The sequence below is a fragment of the Triticum aestivum genome, chromosome 7A, assembly GCF_018294505.1.
Source record: "Triticum aestivum cultivar Chinese Spring chromosome 7A, IWGSC CS RefSeq v2.1, whole genome shotgun sequence".
NCBI classification, from domain to species: Eukaryota; Viridiplantae; Streptophyta; class Magnoliopsida; order Poales; family Poaceae; genus Triticum; species Triticum aestivum.
Window position 1 is genome coordinate 446,841,628 of NC_057812.1, and position 17,033 is coordinate 446,858,660.

Consider the following 17,033-nt stretch of genomic DNA (forward strand, 5'->3'; position numbering starts at 1 on the left):
TCTCCGGGTTCAAAGCTGATCTGACGGTGCTTTGCATCATAATAACTCTTTTCTCGGGATTTAGCCAATTGCAGTCTATCTCAGATCTCCTTGACTTGCTTTTCAGCCTCCATCATTAAGTCGGTTCCGAAAATGTGGCTATCTCTGTTTGAGACCAGTTTAGCGGAGTGCGGCACTTACGGCCATACAAAGCTTCATATGGTGACATCTTCACGCTGGTCTGGAAACTGTTGTTGTAGTAGAACTCAGCATACGACAGACAATCTTCCCACTTGGGTCCTTGGGCCAAAGCACATGCTCGAAGCATATCTTGAAGTACTTGGTTTATCCGCTTAGTCTACCCGTCTGTCTGAGGATGATAGGTTGTGCTGTATTTTAGGGCAGTCCCCAAGACTTGATGGAGACGTGACCAGAATGCTGAGGTAAAGAGAGAACCTCGGTCTGAAGTGATCGTTCTTGGCACTCCTTGCAAATTGACGATTTTGGACACATATAGTTGTGCGAGTTGATCGGCTCGGTAGGTGGTTCGGATGGGAATGAAGTGAGTTACCTTAGTCAGCATGTCCACCACAACCCATACTGCTTCATTGCCTCGGTGAGTAATTGGTAGGCCTGTGATGAAATCCATGAAGACATCGTCCCATTTCCATTGTGGAACGGGTAAAGGTTGAAGAAGTCCGGCGGGTTTCTGGTGTTCCACCTTCACTTTGTTGCATACATCGCAACAAGCGACAAAGTATGCAATGTCTTTCTTCATTCCATCCCACCAAAATATCTATTGAAGGTCTTCATACATTTTTGTACCTCCTGGGTGAATTGAATACAAAGATTCGTGTGCTTCTGCCAAAATCTTGTTCCTTAGGTCTACTTGCTCAGGTACGCAAATCCATCCTTGAAACCTTGGAGTACTTTGCTTATCCTTAGAGAAATCCCGGGTCTTGCCTTCTTGCATACCTGTGACATGGTTTTGTAGGACTGGGTCATCTTGCTGGGCCATGCAGATCTCATCCTCAAGAGTAGGAGTGACTTCCAATATATTGGCAAGGCCCGCATCAACAATAATTAAATTAAGCTAAGTGATCTCTTATTGGAGTTCGGGAGGCAAGGACTCTATTAGGACATTCAAGCTGGCAAGCTTGCAGCTGAGAGCATCAGCAACACCATTGGCCTTACCGGGGTGGTAGTTGATTCCAAGATCATAATCCTTGACCAACTCGAGCCATCTTCGTTGTCGAAGGTTTAAGTCTGGTTGAGTGAATATATACTAGAGACTCTTGTGGTCGGTAAATATCTGACATCTTTTGCAATGAGGTAGTGTCTCCAGATTTTCAAAGCATGCACAACGACGGCCAACTCCAAATCATGTGTTGGATAGTTCCCTTCGTGAGGTCATAGCTGTCGAGATGCATATGCTACAACCTTGCCATCTTGCATGAGTACACATCCAATACCTCTCCTGGATGCGTCACAATATACATCAAAGCTACGGTAGATGTCTGGAAGGGTCAACACAGGTGCTGTTGTCAGTCTGGTCTTCAGCTCATTAAAGCTCTTCTCACAGTCCTTAGTCCATTCAAACTTCTTATCTTTCTTGAGAAGCTTTGTCATTGGCTTGGCAATCTTAGAGAAGCCTTCGATGAAGCGGCGGTAGTATCTGGCTAATCCAAGGAAACTCCAGATCTCAAATACGGTCGTGGGTGCCATCCAATCAAGCACGTCCTTCACCTTACTTGGATCCATGACTATGCCTTCTATTGAAAGAACATGCCCCCAAAACTTGACTTGCTTGAGCCAGAACTCACATTTGCTGAATTTTGCATATAGCTGATGGTCACGGAGTCTGTGCAAGACTGCTCTGAGATGTCCCTTGTGCTCTTCTTCACCTTCCGAGTATATGAGGATGTCATCGATGAAGACCACCACAAAATTATCCAAGAAATCCATGAATACCTTATTCAACATATGCATGAAGAAAGCAGGGGCATTGGTGAGACCGAAAGACATGACTGTATATTCATAGAGACCGTATCGAGTAGTGAACACGGTCTTAGGAATATCTTCCTTCTTGATTTTGACCTGGTGATATCCGGTCCTCAAATCAAATTTGGAGAATACTTTTTCTCCATCGATTTGACAAACAAATCATCAATGCTCGATAGTGGATATTTGTTCTTGATAGTGACATCATTCAACTGACGGTAATCCACACACATTCGGAGACTGTCGTCCTTCTTGTCCACGAATATTGCGGGTGATCCCCATGGTGAAGAGCTTGGACGAATGTATCCTTTCTAAAGCATCTCATCAGGCTGTTTCTTTAGTTCCACTAATTCGGAGGAAGGCATCCGATAATACTTCTTGTATAACGGTGCGGTCCCGGGCACAAGGTCAATTGCAAACTCAAGCTCTCGTCTGGCGGTATTCCTGGTAATTCCTTAGGGAATACATCTGGAAACTCACTGACCACAATAATTAATTCCAATTCCTCAGCTACAGCGGTGAAGATCATGTCCTTCTTGGGTATGCTTCTTCGAGCAAAGAATTTTGTAGTCCGACCTTCCTGACTTGTCAACATGACTTCTTTGGTCGCCCAGTTGATGCATACTTGATATTGGGTCAACCAGTCGATCCCAAAAATAATATCCAACTTAGTAGACTCAATAACGACCAAAGAAGTTGGGAAGATGACCCCCTTGATACCAATTTCCAAATTGCGGCAGACAAGATTGCTTCTAAGCACGGATCCCGGGGATTGTACCATCATACCTTTTCCCAAAATTGAGCAAGGAAACTTGTTTTGGGCAACAAAACTACATGAAATAAAAGAGTGGGAAGCCCCAGAGTCAAATACAATTATAGCAGGTATGCTATTAACAGGAAACATACCAATGACGACTTCCAGGTCCTCTTGGGCTTCATCTGTAGAGAGGTGGTGAACTTGCCCTTGGATGCTCTTCTGGATAGGATATGGCCCCATGTGGTTGACTTGCCGCCTGGATGGAGCATTTGACTTGCCGTTCCTGGGGCACTATCTGGCATAATGTCTGGTTTACCCACAATTAAAGCACGAGTTGTTGTGTTGACATTCTTCGCGCACCGGACTAGTTACGAAATTCTTGACTTCAGTAGTGGTCTTGTTTACGTTCTGCTACCAGGTACGAGCCTTCTGCACTGGTTGTACATCCTTCTTAGGCTCGAATTTGTGCTTGTGATCATTATTAGCGGGCCTATTTTCGTTCATGAGCTTGTGTTCTCTTTCTGCAATGAGGGCTTTGTTTACCAGTGTCTAGAAATCCGGAAAGTCGAGCATACTAAGAGTGCATCTAAGGTGTTGATTCAGTCCTCCAAGAAATCTATCGATATTTCTTTCTTCTGGGGCCACATCATAGAGAGAATACCAGGCCAAATGGTTGAACTTATGCAGGTACTCACTTACTAACCAGCTTCCTTGGGTGAGAGCGAGGAATTCGCGCTGCTTGACCTTCATAATACCGGCGGGAATATGGTACTTGCGGAAATGATCCTTGAATTTAGTCCAAGTAATTTCTTCGTCCGCATGCCACATAGCTTTAGCATTATCCCACCATATAGCGGCAGCTCCCTCAAGATAGTGCATAGCAAACGGAACCTTGTCAGCTTCTTCAGTGCGAGCAATCTCAAGCTTTTTCTAATAGTTCTCAACCAATCATCAGCTTCCAAAGGATCGATAGCTTGGCTAAAACTGGGAGGCTTAGTCCTCTAAAAATCTGACAGCTTGGAGTGATGACCATTCTGATTTCCATTCTGCCCAGCAATAGCTTGCACACTCTTCAACAGCTCAATTAGGTCGTTGTTTCTTCTTTCTTTGAACATGCGCATGATTTGTTCAGTGGATAGCGGATGTGGTGGTGGAGGCGGTGGTGGAGAATACGACTCGGGGGAATGTCATGCCTGTCTTGCAAAGCGACGAATAGGGACATGCTCACAAGCGTGACTGCTACTGCCTCCCCTCGTCATCCTATTTGTTTGTTTTTTCCAATATAAAGCAACCGATATGAGCAACATCCAAAAATGGGAAGAAAAGCCAGCGACAAATCCGAAAGAAAGCGGCAAAAAATCAAAGCGAATAATAAAAAGTTCCTAACATAATTATACATAGACTCATACATGAAAGGTAAACATCATGACGGGTTCGACTACCCTCATACATGAAACTAAGCATCATGACACGTACGACTACATCCATGCATCAACCTCATGACAACTGCGGATAAAAATCTAACGATAGTGGAAACCTCTGGGTTAAAAGTGACACGATGGCATTGCCTCGAGGACTCTCCCTCAGGGGCAGGTGCGGGGTGAGACTAGAGCATAGGGGTTGCAGGAGTAGCAACATGGGAAGCCCAAGCAGCAGGAGCACTGCAAGGAGTCACTGCCAAAGGGTTCATGGTACCCTAAGTGGTCACTTGAGTAGCAGGGGAAACAGAGGCTGGAAGAACGAACGGGGTATATTCGATAGTAGGTGGAGGATTCCTATTCCGAGCAGCGACAAGAGCTATCCGGGCTCGGGTTAACTCTCGGGCTAACTCACAGATCAAGAGATAATTGGCAGTGATATAGCGAGAAAGGTGGCTGGGAGGACGATCGCACGCCGGATCAACAAAAGGGAAGCGGATACGCCCGTTCTCGTGCAGAGACGGGTAGAAGTAGAAACCCGGATGAGCTTGCATGCGAACCTCATTGTAGCGCAGGTCTACAAGAGCCTTGAGTCCAGCAAGCTGGATGGCCTGGAATGGCATGGAAGCGAAACCACCCTTAGAGGAACGAGTGTAAGCACCGGAAGGGGAACTGTGGTATAAAGTGACCTCCGCATAATACTCATACAGTGAGCCGGCCAGATGCTCCTGATACACCTGGTACACTGGATCAGCGCCACACGTTCTGAAGCATATGCGGCGAGGTGTAGGGTGCTGGCTCGGACTAGTACAAGAATGGAACCGGGGCCATCTACACTCACAATCATTAGATGGTTAGCAATAAAAATAAATAAAATGCATGCAATGCAGCAACCAAAGTTGTTACTACTAGCACTAAAAACTACACTAGCTACCGTTCAACTCGCGCGTTGACGGTCTAGTGTGTCCTACAGTCAACGAAGCTCTGATACCAAGCGTTGTGGCACCCCAGCTCAGGGTAACCAGTTTACCTTGCATTGCCAGCCCAGAGATCAAGTCTTATCGCAACACACAACATCTTGGTACAAAAAACAACCACTTTATTGATGATAGCGGAAACATAAGTTCGATATTACATCAAGTAGCGAGGCCAAGCGGCACACATAATGCGGCTGAACAATATGTACATTATTAACATGAAGGGGTCTCGATCACGATAACTAAGAGGCAGCAGAATGACGACAAAGCAGAACTCCATAGCACAGGGACACTGATGTGGACACGATCTAGACGCGGGAAGAACTCCGATCCATTCCTGAAATCTGTCATGACATGCCAGGTTAGTACATTGAATGTACTTGCAAGCTCACAACAATCATAAGCATAATAGGAAATAATACCATGACAATTAATCAAGTTAAATAAAATGCAATAACATACAATGCAGTGAAATCAAACTTGTGCACCGAGTCCCTCGAACTCTATTACCAGACGGGTTACCTCGTAACCAAAACAGTGATCATGCCCAGATCACAAACAAAACCAACACTTTGGTTCCCACAATGATCATCTTCATGATCTCACAAATCTCAAAAATTAACCAGTGCCAAGCACATAAATTTAATGTGCAAACTTACTTATTCATGTTGATCCATGGTGTGACCTACTTAGAGCATCTCCAGCCACGCCCCCAACAGGCCCCCCGGGCAATTTTTCAGCGCCGGCGCCCAAAAATCGGCCCAGTCGCGCCCCCAGGAGCCCATTTTTCGCCAGTTTGGGCCGAAACTGGTGCGCTAGGGGGCACCCAGGGGCGCCGGTGGGAGTGATTTTGGGGCGAAAGAGCCGTGGGCCCTTCGAGTCAGCGACACTCGCCTCGTCGTCCTCAGAATGCCTTGGTTTCCCATGGGGAGTCAATGGCAAGGCTGCTCGCCAGTCAGCCTTCCATTGATTCCTCATGGGCGGCGCTTCAAGGGCGGCGCGGTGATGCCCCCCTTCCGCCACATGTACACACGATGTCCGGCGATAAAAGCAACGCCTCCCCTCACTACAAAAAAAAACACTTCCGTGATGATACGTGTTTGTCACAGTAGGTCGCGTTTTCTGTCATGCATGTACATCCATGACGATTTTATGACAGAATCAAGATAGTCATACCTGTGGTGTCGTAGAAGTGTTCCATGACATTACCAAAATTGTCATCATGGAATTGTCCACTTCCATGACGATAAATCGCGCATCACAGAAGTGCTTTCGTCAAGGGTGACCGACATGTGGCATCCACCGTAAGGGAACGCCATTAAGCTATCGGGTCGGTTTTTGGATCCGATAACCCGTTAATAGCCCCGACCAATGGGGATTTTCCACGTGTAAAATCATCATTGGCTGGAGGAAACACGTGTCAGCTCATCGCTGGGACAGATGTCATCCACTCATTGGACAGAAGGCGCCTACGATACGTCGACACGTGGCACGTCCCAACAGAGGCCCATTCCTATGAAAAGGCCGGCCCATGGAAAGCCTGTTAACGGCATGTTCGCATATAGCCCATTTACAGCCCGCTAACCCAAGGCCCGTTATGCCGTATTCGAATTAGGCCTAGCTGCGTCATCTGGGCCATCCAATATGATTCCAGCCCGTTTTCACTTCTGGCCCATGTATGGCCCATGACGTCTTTCAGCCCATATGGGGCGCTATGTAACTCTTGGCCTATTAACGACCCATGGTGAAACTGGCCTGTAATGAACAATGTATCACTTTACACCCATTAACGGCCCGTGGTGAAACTGGCCCATAAAGAGCAGTGTATCACTTTATACCCATTAACGGCTCGTTATTCCGTTGGGCCGTTTCTAGCCCATGTTATCTTTCGGCCTTCTCAGAGCCCATTTATTCTTGGGCTATTTTCTAGCATTCTTTTACTTATGGCCCGTTACTGCCATTTTCTGCTTGTGGGCCAAATTCAGCCCGTGGTTACAGTCGGCCCGTTTGTGGTCCGTTAATACGTTGGGCCGTTTTCATAGCTTCATCAAATACGGCCTATTAATGATGGCCCGTTATGGTCAGCCCATGAACGGACGATTCCAAATCTAGCCCGTTTACGGCCAGAATGCGGTCTGTTTGGCCCATGTTTGGCCAATCGATCATACGGCCCGTATAAGGCCCATTGATGATACGGCCCGTTGAAGGCCCAGTGTTTCAACGGCCCGTAGAAGGCCCATTGTTTCTACGGCCCGTAGAAGGCCCACTGTTTATACGGACCGTAGAAGGCCCACTGTTTGTACGGCCCGTAGGAGGCCCAGTGTCACTACAGTAAATATTAGCCCATGGTTATTGTGGCCTAGTTTTAAAAAATAGGTTATTGCAGCCACTAGCAAACCGCAGAAAAAGAACTGCACTGACTACAAGCAAACAAATAAACAAGACAACGAGGAAATAAATAAGCAAGCAACTTACACTAGGCTATCATGGCTATTACACATATTACATCCACTGGGCATCAAAGTTCGCCACCAATGCAAATATAGGGAACACAGCAGCATATAAATGCCACAACAAAACAAGTCTAGAACTGAAACCACTTCAGAAGAGCTCAAGAAACAATATCCTGGGTACCCATAATGCTGGCAAGATGCTTAGCAAGCTTATTAACTTTCTCTTGTTTGGTGCTTAAGTCCTCCAGCGCTTGCTGTTGCACCAGAAAGTATGCATCTGAATTCTGCAGGGACTTCCTCAGTCCTTCGGCTTCCTGTCGCATAACATCTGATTGATGTCTTTCAACTTGAAGTTGAGACTCAAGAAGCCGAACTGATTCAGGCAACGAGTTCGAAGAGCTGGTGCTAGCAGTGGTAGCCAGTAACTCAAACACTACATCAAGACAGGACTTGGTTGTCTCAGTGTCTTCAGTATAGTTTTTATCAGCTTTCTTGGAGACCAACAGGGATGTCTCACTATCTTGAACCTTATCTGCATTACTTCCTTTACCATTGCATAACAGGGTACTCTTCTCCAATATTTTATCCGTGTTCTAAAAGAGAAATAAACAAACACATCTTAGGTTTACAATGTAGTATATGAAACTCATTTTGGTAAACCAGTTCAGTAGTAAGGTGGACAGGATAACAGCATGAAACAAACATATATCTATGTAGTATGGTCACTGTATGGTCTATATCATTCTAGTTTATGTTGCCAAATCAAGATAGATACAGTTCAAATCATATCTATTTACGAGAAAGCAGCATAGACAGAATATAAGTGTGGGAAACTACACAACAATAACAACACTTGTAATGTGCATGGCATGAGAACATAACTATTTATTCAATTGAAACTAAAATCAACATAGAGCAAGTTACAACAGCAAATATCCAAACACGTTGAAGAAACAGGTTTAAAACATACCTGTTGCGCCATTGGAGTTTCAATTGCATCCTTCAAATTTGAAATTAGTTGGCATCAGTAAATACAATGATGCAAGAGCAATGTAGTATGAACCATAGCTACGGAACCTGACCTGAGAACAATTCTTCTCCTGCTTTAAGCATTGACTTCGGGTTCAGAGTGGTGGTCCTCGTGATTTGGGCACTTCAGTTGCCATACTAACTGCTCGTGTTTGGGTGCTCTGTGGTGGAGACAGTGTTGTGTCAACGGGAACTTGGTGTCTATTTGCTGGGGTTGGGTTAGATGGGGTGTAGCTGGTTCTTTGTCCAACTGGGTAGGGGTACAATCTGCATGAGTGTGGGTTATGTGTGGTGCGGTTGGTTCTTGGGCAAGTACAACCGTGGTTCTATCTACATCGACAGGTAGCACGTTCTTTTCTAAAGACCGTGTTTTTACTCCCACAGATACTGCCATCACTCCCTCCAATTGAAATGGCTGATAAACAAGAAAAGTAATTGAATATACAGACATTGTAAGATAGACAGGTGCAATGGATAGTAGGAACAAAAACAGGGCATGCAATAATTCACATTTATGTTGTCCAAGCAAACAGAATAGAAGGACATAATTTCACATATATGATGGCTAATTAAACAGGATAGCATGACACAATTTCACATGTATGATGGCTAACTAAACAGGATAGAACGGCATACTTCAAAATATGATGACTAAGTAAACAAGAGGACATGATATAACTATACGATGTGTCTATTAAAGTGGTTAGCATGGCATAAATCAAAAACTTGCCATTGATGGAAACATGATGGCATGATATAATTCACGGATAGAATGACATAATTTAAAATATGATGACTATGTAAACAGGATCAGATTATATAACTATATTATGTCTTTAGAAAATGGGTTGGCATGCCATAATTCAGATACATGCTGTCCATGTAAACATCATGGCATGACATAATTCAAATATATGATTTATATACTAAGGAAGTGAGCAGAGGGCAATCGCATATATGATGTGTCAACTAAGGAGATGGCATTCAATATTGTGTATATGATGTAAAAACTAAGCATTGCAATACAACATATGCATTATATGAGTAATATAACCCTGCCAAGTTTGAGCATACACCTCAGGAGGATAATAGGACTGGTCATCTGCCTTTGAATCCTCCTCTGAAGAGCTATCTGTAACCAGCAAGATATCTGCTTCAGCAGGTAGCATTGTCTGCTCTGAAGACCTTGTTTTCACTCCAGATTTCTCCATCACCAATTCAAATGGCTGATGCACAGGAAGAGCAGTTGAATATACAAACATTGTCGACAAAAGAAATGAGAAATACAAAAAAGGACGGCATGATATAATTCACATATATGACGCTTGCCTAAACAATGTGGCACTGCATAATTCACATACATAATGCCTTGCAAGAAGATAACATTGCATAATTCACATATATAATGTCTTGCAACAAGATGGCATTGCATAATTCACATATATGGTAATTAGACACTAAACAGGTGGCATTCACACAAAGCATGTCTAAAATAAGCAAATGACATAGCAATGCAAGATACCATACGCACGATATGAGCAACATAACCCTGCCAAGTTAGGGCATTCACCTCGGGGGGGGGGGGGAATATGAATGGTCATCTGTCTCTGAATCCTTCTCTGAGGAGCTATCAGTAACCAGCAAGACATGCGCTTCGTCAGATAGCATTTTCTGCTCTGAAGACCTTGTTTCCACTCCAGATTTTTCCATGACCGTGCCGAATGGCTGATGCATAGGAAGAGTAATTGAATGTACTAAAATTGTTGACAAATTTAACAAGTAATAAAAAAATTCACATATAAGATGACTGGCTAACCAGGGTGGCATTGCAAAATTCACATATATGATGCCTAGCTAGACAAGATGGCATTGCATGATTCACATATATGATAAAGAAACTAAACAGATGGCATTGACACAAAGCATGTCTAAACTAAGCAGATGACATCTTTAATGTATACAGTAAGCAATGCAAGGCACCATATGCATGATATTACCAACATCAGCATGCCAAGTTAGAGCGAAGACCTCATGGGGTAAATAGGAGTGGCCTTCTCCTTCTGAATCCCCCTCAGAACATTTATCTTCCTCTTGATTACGATCCAAAATCGGTGGAGGGGGGCTGCCTTTGCGCCCACCAAGGAACGACGTCTGCATGCAATTTTACTGCCACGCAAGGCTTGTCTCTTTTGCTCTACATGATCAGTTCCATTCTGTACAATAACTAGCATGCATAGGAATAAAACATAGTGAGATTATGTAAGGAGTGCATGCACAAATCTAGAGTGATGGTAGCAAACTGTGGATAGACCCAAAACCAATTTTAGCAAATAGATAATAGCTTTAGTTAAAAAATATAGATAATGGCTCCTTTAATGTTTGTTTGCACCCAACATGAAACTCATAGTAGACACTGGAAATTAACCCGATAGTAGACAGATAGTACTGATTGCTGCCCCAATATGTACCCCACAACCATTTAAAAACTCAAGTTTCATCATTAGTTTGGACCTGACACGGAGTCTAATAGGTGAACACGACGATAATGTAGCATGTCATCATATTAAGCGATGCATAACGTAAGCATACACGGAAGAGTGCGACCTCTCTTGCGGACCCTGTAGTCCTCAAGGTCATCCGCTCAGTTGATGATGGTAATGCAGTTGCCGTGGCTGCCGATGGTGAAAGACAGTCTGGAGAGCGGATCCCTGCTGTGGTGAACCCTTCCGTCATTGGAGCAGCTGAGCTGGGGTGGAACACAGCGCTGCAGGAGCAGGACAAACCACACAAGGTTTTCTTTGACACATATCTATAACAGAAGTAATTGAGTAAGGGCTTGTTTGAATTTGAGGATTCTAACAATGCAGGGATAGGAAATAGACAGGAATAGGATAGGAATGCACGGGTAAAACAGAGAATTTAAAAACACAGGATTTCTGCCAATCTGGGTGTTTGATTCACAACAATTGGAAGATCACATGATGCAAAAAAGCAATGTGAGATTAAGTCAAACCACAAGAAAATATACTGTTATAATGCTATTATGCTACTATCTATTAGTCTTGTGCTTGATGAATAGGAATATGAAAAGGAGGAGAAGTGAAAATTAGAATTCCTACGGCTTTTCTTTCAAGGAGACACTAAAGGAACAAATCCTACAGTTTTCCTTTGCTCCATTCCTTTGCACCAAATTCATGAAAAGTAGTACCATAGGAAACTTTCCAATTCCGATGTTTTTCATTCACTTTTCCTTTCAAGCACTGGCGATTCTAGTAGGCAGGCTTGAGCAAGGAAAATCCTACACTAAAAAAATGTTTTTGTGCTACTTCTATTACTTTGGACCCAGGCCACTACCATACTAGCTCAACTCCCAGGCCCATCGACAAATGCACAGCTCAAACGCGCAGAGATAAATAATGATGGCGTTCAAGAGAGTCCATCATGGATAGCTAAGTTGCCTAGTACCTCACTGCTTGTCATACAGTAGGATAAAATAATCATATTTCCTGTTACTACGAGTGCTCAGTGGATAATATATATAACATGTAGAGTAAAAAAGAGATGTAACAAGTGTACAACCTCTTTGGCGAAGCCATGTCGATCTCAGCGTGATTGGGTTGGCCGGTGAGGATGCTCCGGCTGACTTGGCTGTTGGAGGAGGGGAAGAAGATCTTAGGCGTCTGGAGATGGAGCCTGAGGTACTGCTCCGCGGTTATGGAGGGTTTCGTTGTTGGAGCAGCTCCGGTGAGTTGTACGACGCCGAGGCTGAAGCAGGACAAGAGAGACAACGAACAACGTTAACATGAGTGGAATTCTAATAGCATCTCCAATACATGACGTAAAATACATAACCACAAAGTGCTAGATGTGAAATACATCAGCCGCTCATCTCTGAACTTAACTGTCGAAACTGAATTTAACTGTTGAAACTGAACTTAACTGTCAAAAATGAACTTAACTATCGAAACTGAATTTTGCTGTCGAAACTGAATTTTGCTGTCGAAACTGAACGCACTAGCAAGGTGAGGGTACACATCGGTCGACTGAATTTTTCATCTCTGGTCAGTCGATTTTGCAGCCGTTGGATACGAAATCAAGGGCATGCGGTTCATCTTCAACATCCACCCCCCTGAGCCGCCAGCCACCACCGGCCAAACAGCAGCCCCCCGCCGCCCGTGGTCGGCGGTGCATCGCCCTGCCCGCCCCGAAAACACTCCCCACCGCTGGTCCGCCGCCGCCCCGGCCATCCCTCTAGCCCCCCCCCCCCGTGCCGAGCTTTTTCTCCGGCGATCCCCACGCCACCGCCCCGCCACCGCCGGCGACCACCGCCCCCATCCTGAACCCTAAGATAGATAGTGGGGTACCTCTCCGCCGAGCCCCCCTCCCCGTTGCGGCTGGTTCTTCCTTCACCCCGGCGAGCGCCCCCCTGAAAATCGACTGACCCAAAAGTCGATTTAGTCGACTGAAGTGTAGCCAAATCGGAGCAGCATCGCAAGCAAGAGCAAGAGCGAGAGCAGCAGCACGAGCAAGAGCAATAGCAAGAGCAGACCGGGCAGGGGACTGAGAGGAAGAGCAGAGCAGCAGCACGAGCGTGAGCTAAAGCAGCAGCTCCTACTGATGTGGACGTCGCCGCCGAGGGAGCGAAGCCGTGGAGAAAGTGGCCGGCGACGCCGCCGTGGATGGAGCTGCGCCGTGTCGGCTCGGGACCGAGCGCCGGTGGCACCATGAGATCGAATCAAGAAGAAAATGCGGCGATTAGTGTACAACCTCTTTGGTGGAGCCGATTAGGCCGCAGCTTCATCCGAGGAAACGGTGATGATGATGCTCTTCCGATGGTGCAGGTGAAGACGGCGGTGTGGGAATGGAGGTGGCGTGAAAGACGAGGGGAACGTCGGGGAAGATCCTTGGAGGTGGAGGACGGGGTGGCTGAACCGGCGGGACGATGAGATCGACGACGGATCCTCATCCAGTATGGTGGATGAGGGATGTCAAGGTGTTGTTGTGGATAACGTTGTCAGGGAAGAGGCTCCGGCTGGGTGGCGGATGGAGCAGGGTGTGGGGTTTCGTCGCGGGTTTTTGCGGCCTCGGTGTACGAATGGTTGGGCGGATGGGATGGTAGTGGGGAACCATGGCTTAGAGACGTGCTTGTCCGAAATGTGGGGTAAGTTACGAAAGTACCCCCACCGATTTGAGGCGGTTCTTTAGGTTCAGGGGTACCACGGGCATTTCACGTGTTGGGATTTCACAGGAGGTGGGAGTTTTCGCGCGCGTTGTAATTTCGGAATAGCAAGGCGCGGGTTGAGATGGAGGGAGTTGTCGGAGCACAACGAGACAAGGATATATCTTAAATATTTCGGGCTAACAAGGCGCGGGTTGAAGAGGCTGGAGTTTCGCAGCACGATAGACATAGACGCTAGCTTGAATTTTCGGCATAACAAGGCGCGGCTTGAAATTTCGGAAGAACAAGCTTAACGTGTACCCCAAAAAAAGACAATTTGCACCTCAACATGCACAACACACACACAAACACCATTTAGACTAGAGTAAGGTACACGTGCATTGCACGCATGAGATTTGGCAACCAAATTATGAATAAATACCACATTATAGCATGCAAGCTTTGAGTCATATATGCATGATGTAGATGTTCGTTTAATTCTTATAGTTCATTTCATTCAAAATCATCTAGTTTTTATAAGAAAGCTAATCTATTTTAAGATTCATGGAATTGTGCGTCGTAAGACATAAAGTAAAAACAAATAATGGCAAATCATGTAGAAAAACATTTGGGCAATTCTGATACGGAAGATTCTAGAACAAATAAGAAGTGCTTGTGTTTTGATGTTTGTGCATTATGCTTAAGTTCAACCATGGAGTCTTCTAGATTATACATGTGGCGAAATCTGGTGGAATCTAGATGATATCCAACGGCCAGTAGTGCTCAAATTTGCCATCTTTGGACCATCGGATTCGCCTCATCCAACGACCATCTTTCAAAGTTAAAGTTACCCGCACACAATATAAAAAAATATAAAATATAATATATATATAGGGGTATAGATATAGATATGTGATGCGAAAGCCGCCCATCATCTCCAATTAGAATAGTGTGTCCATGCACGGATGCGACGTGGCCAAATGATGTCTGCCATCGGTATCTCAAATTCAAATCAGTCTGACCTTGTTCAATGTGTATACATTACAACATGCTCGTTTCCAAACCACACCGCGCAGATCTCCGTTATATTCATGCATGCATGGGTTTCAAACATCAGGATCTCTTATTCAAATATTTGAATTCAACTTTACATTGATTATGACCTCACCTATTCTTTTACACCCACACAGTAGTCTTCTCTTTATAATTGTACCACTAACTTTCTCTCGTGCATGCATGCACACACACTACCAGTCGGCATTATCCATCGCACGCATGCAATCTTTTTCTTCAGGTCGGTCTCCCATGAAGGCACACACCCACACACATCCCCCTCTCCATCATATCGGGCATTCTTTATCTCTCATGTGTGCATGCACAACGATCGATGTTCCTCTATGTATGTGTGTATATAGCTAGGTCTTTCATAGTTTTCCACACAAACCGATCAATCGATATATCCAGTGAGGTCTCACCCTCTTTCCCATGCCCACATCGATCAATCTATACCTCTCTATATAGGATTAAAATATATAGCTAATACACCCACATTAATTATATATCCAATGTCCCCCTCTCATCATCCATGCCTTCCACTTCATCTCTCAGACGCTTGCACAATGGCGAAGACAGGGGGCAGTAAGGGCCCTGCCCCCTCCCCCTAGCATCACTCTATATCGAGGCTAATAAGAATGTGACCATTAGACAATTGCTGCTAAAAATGGTTTAAGTTCATGAATTGACCCTCCTCGTAAAGGATTAGCAATGCTTGGCCCCCTAGCTTATTTATTTTTCATGGCTCCGCCACTGCGCGCAACAGCGCACGTGTTCGCCCCCTCTCTCTAAATATCGATCTCGCACTTGTGCATTCCTTCATAGTCTCCCTCCACTCGGCCCCTTGCACCATCTTCTAGCCCCCACCGGATTTTGCCAAATGTACAATCTAGCAGACTCCATGGTTGAACTTAAGCATAATGCACAAACCTCAAAACAACAGTGGTTCTCTTTTGTTCTAGAATCTTCCGTATCATAACTGCCCAAACTTTTTTCTAGTTGAATTGCCATTATTTGTTTTTACTTTATGCTTTACAACGCACAATTCCATGAATCATAAAATAGATTAAGGGCTTCTTTGATTCAAAGGATTCTCAAAGGAATTTTGGAGGATTCTAATCATTAGGAATTTTTCCTATCTTGGTTGTTTGATTCGTAGGATTGTAAACCATAGGAATTTTTCCATATGATTCATTTGCACTAGATTTCATAGGAAACATCCCATCCACTCAAACCTCTTTGAAAGAATTCTGCATTTTTCTATGCACAATCAAACACTCCACTATAATCCCATGTTTTTCCTATTCCCGCGTTCTTAGCTTTTTTATAAAAACTAATTGATTTTGAATGAGATGAACTATAAGAATTAAACGAAGGGCTACATCAGGCATATATGACTCAGAGCTTACATGCTATAGTGTGGTATTTATTCATAATTTGGTTGCAAAATCTGATGCGTGCAATGCACGTGTACCTTACTAGTACTTCGAGTATGTGCAAAACACGTAAATTAGAATACCAATGGCACGCTACACAGTGTCTCTCTTACAGTTCATGAAGCCACGTGGCACATGTGGAGGCGTTGTCGCGACCTCCTTGCGTGGATTGATCACAGTGACGTGCTGCTGGTTCCAGAAGAATGTACTCGTCCTCCCTGAGCCATACTGGCGGTACATGCACGAAGCGAAGATGTGCACGCACGCCACGCACGCACTCATTCCCTCGCACGCACACGCGGGTACACGGGCGGACGCAATTTTGTACCAAGATCCACCCCATGTGATAATTTGATGCGTGTAAAGTCGTTCACTTCATTGATGGTCAATTAATACAGCGCATGCAAATTGAGTGGACGTGAGGGCGGAAGAAAGACATTATTACTCCACTGCGCGCATGCGAGTAGTTAAATCGTGGGTTGCTAGTAGTACTTCCATTGGTCTCCTTCGTATTTTGTGCCAATTTTTGACAGTAACATAATATTTACGCATTTGAGCAGTGTAGTACTTGAAATTTATGTTCCGCTAAACTCATCGGGAGCCGTTTCGGGCCTCGAAACCAAAACCATCAATTAATCTTTACCTTGTTCCCATCACATTCGAAAGCCTGCTCACACCTACTAGTACGTACCAAACCTGAACGTGTTCCCACTATGCAGGTATTAGTACTAGTGCTAGTACTTAGGTTATAAAAAGGGGAACTACCTAACCG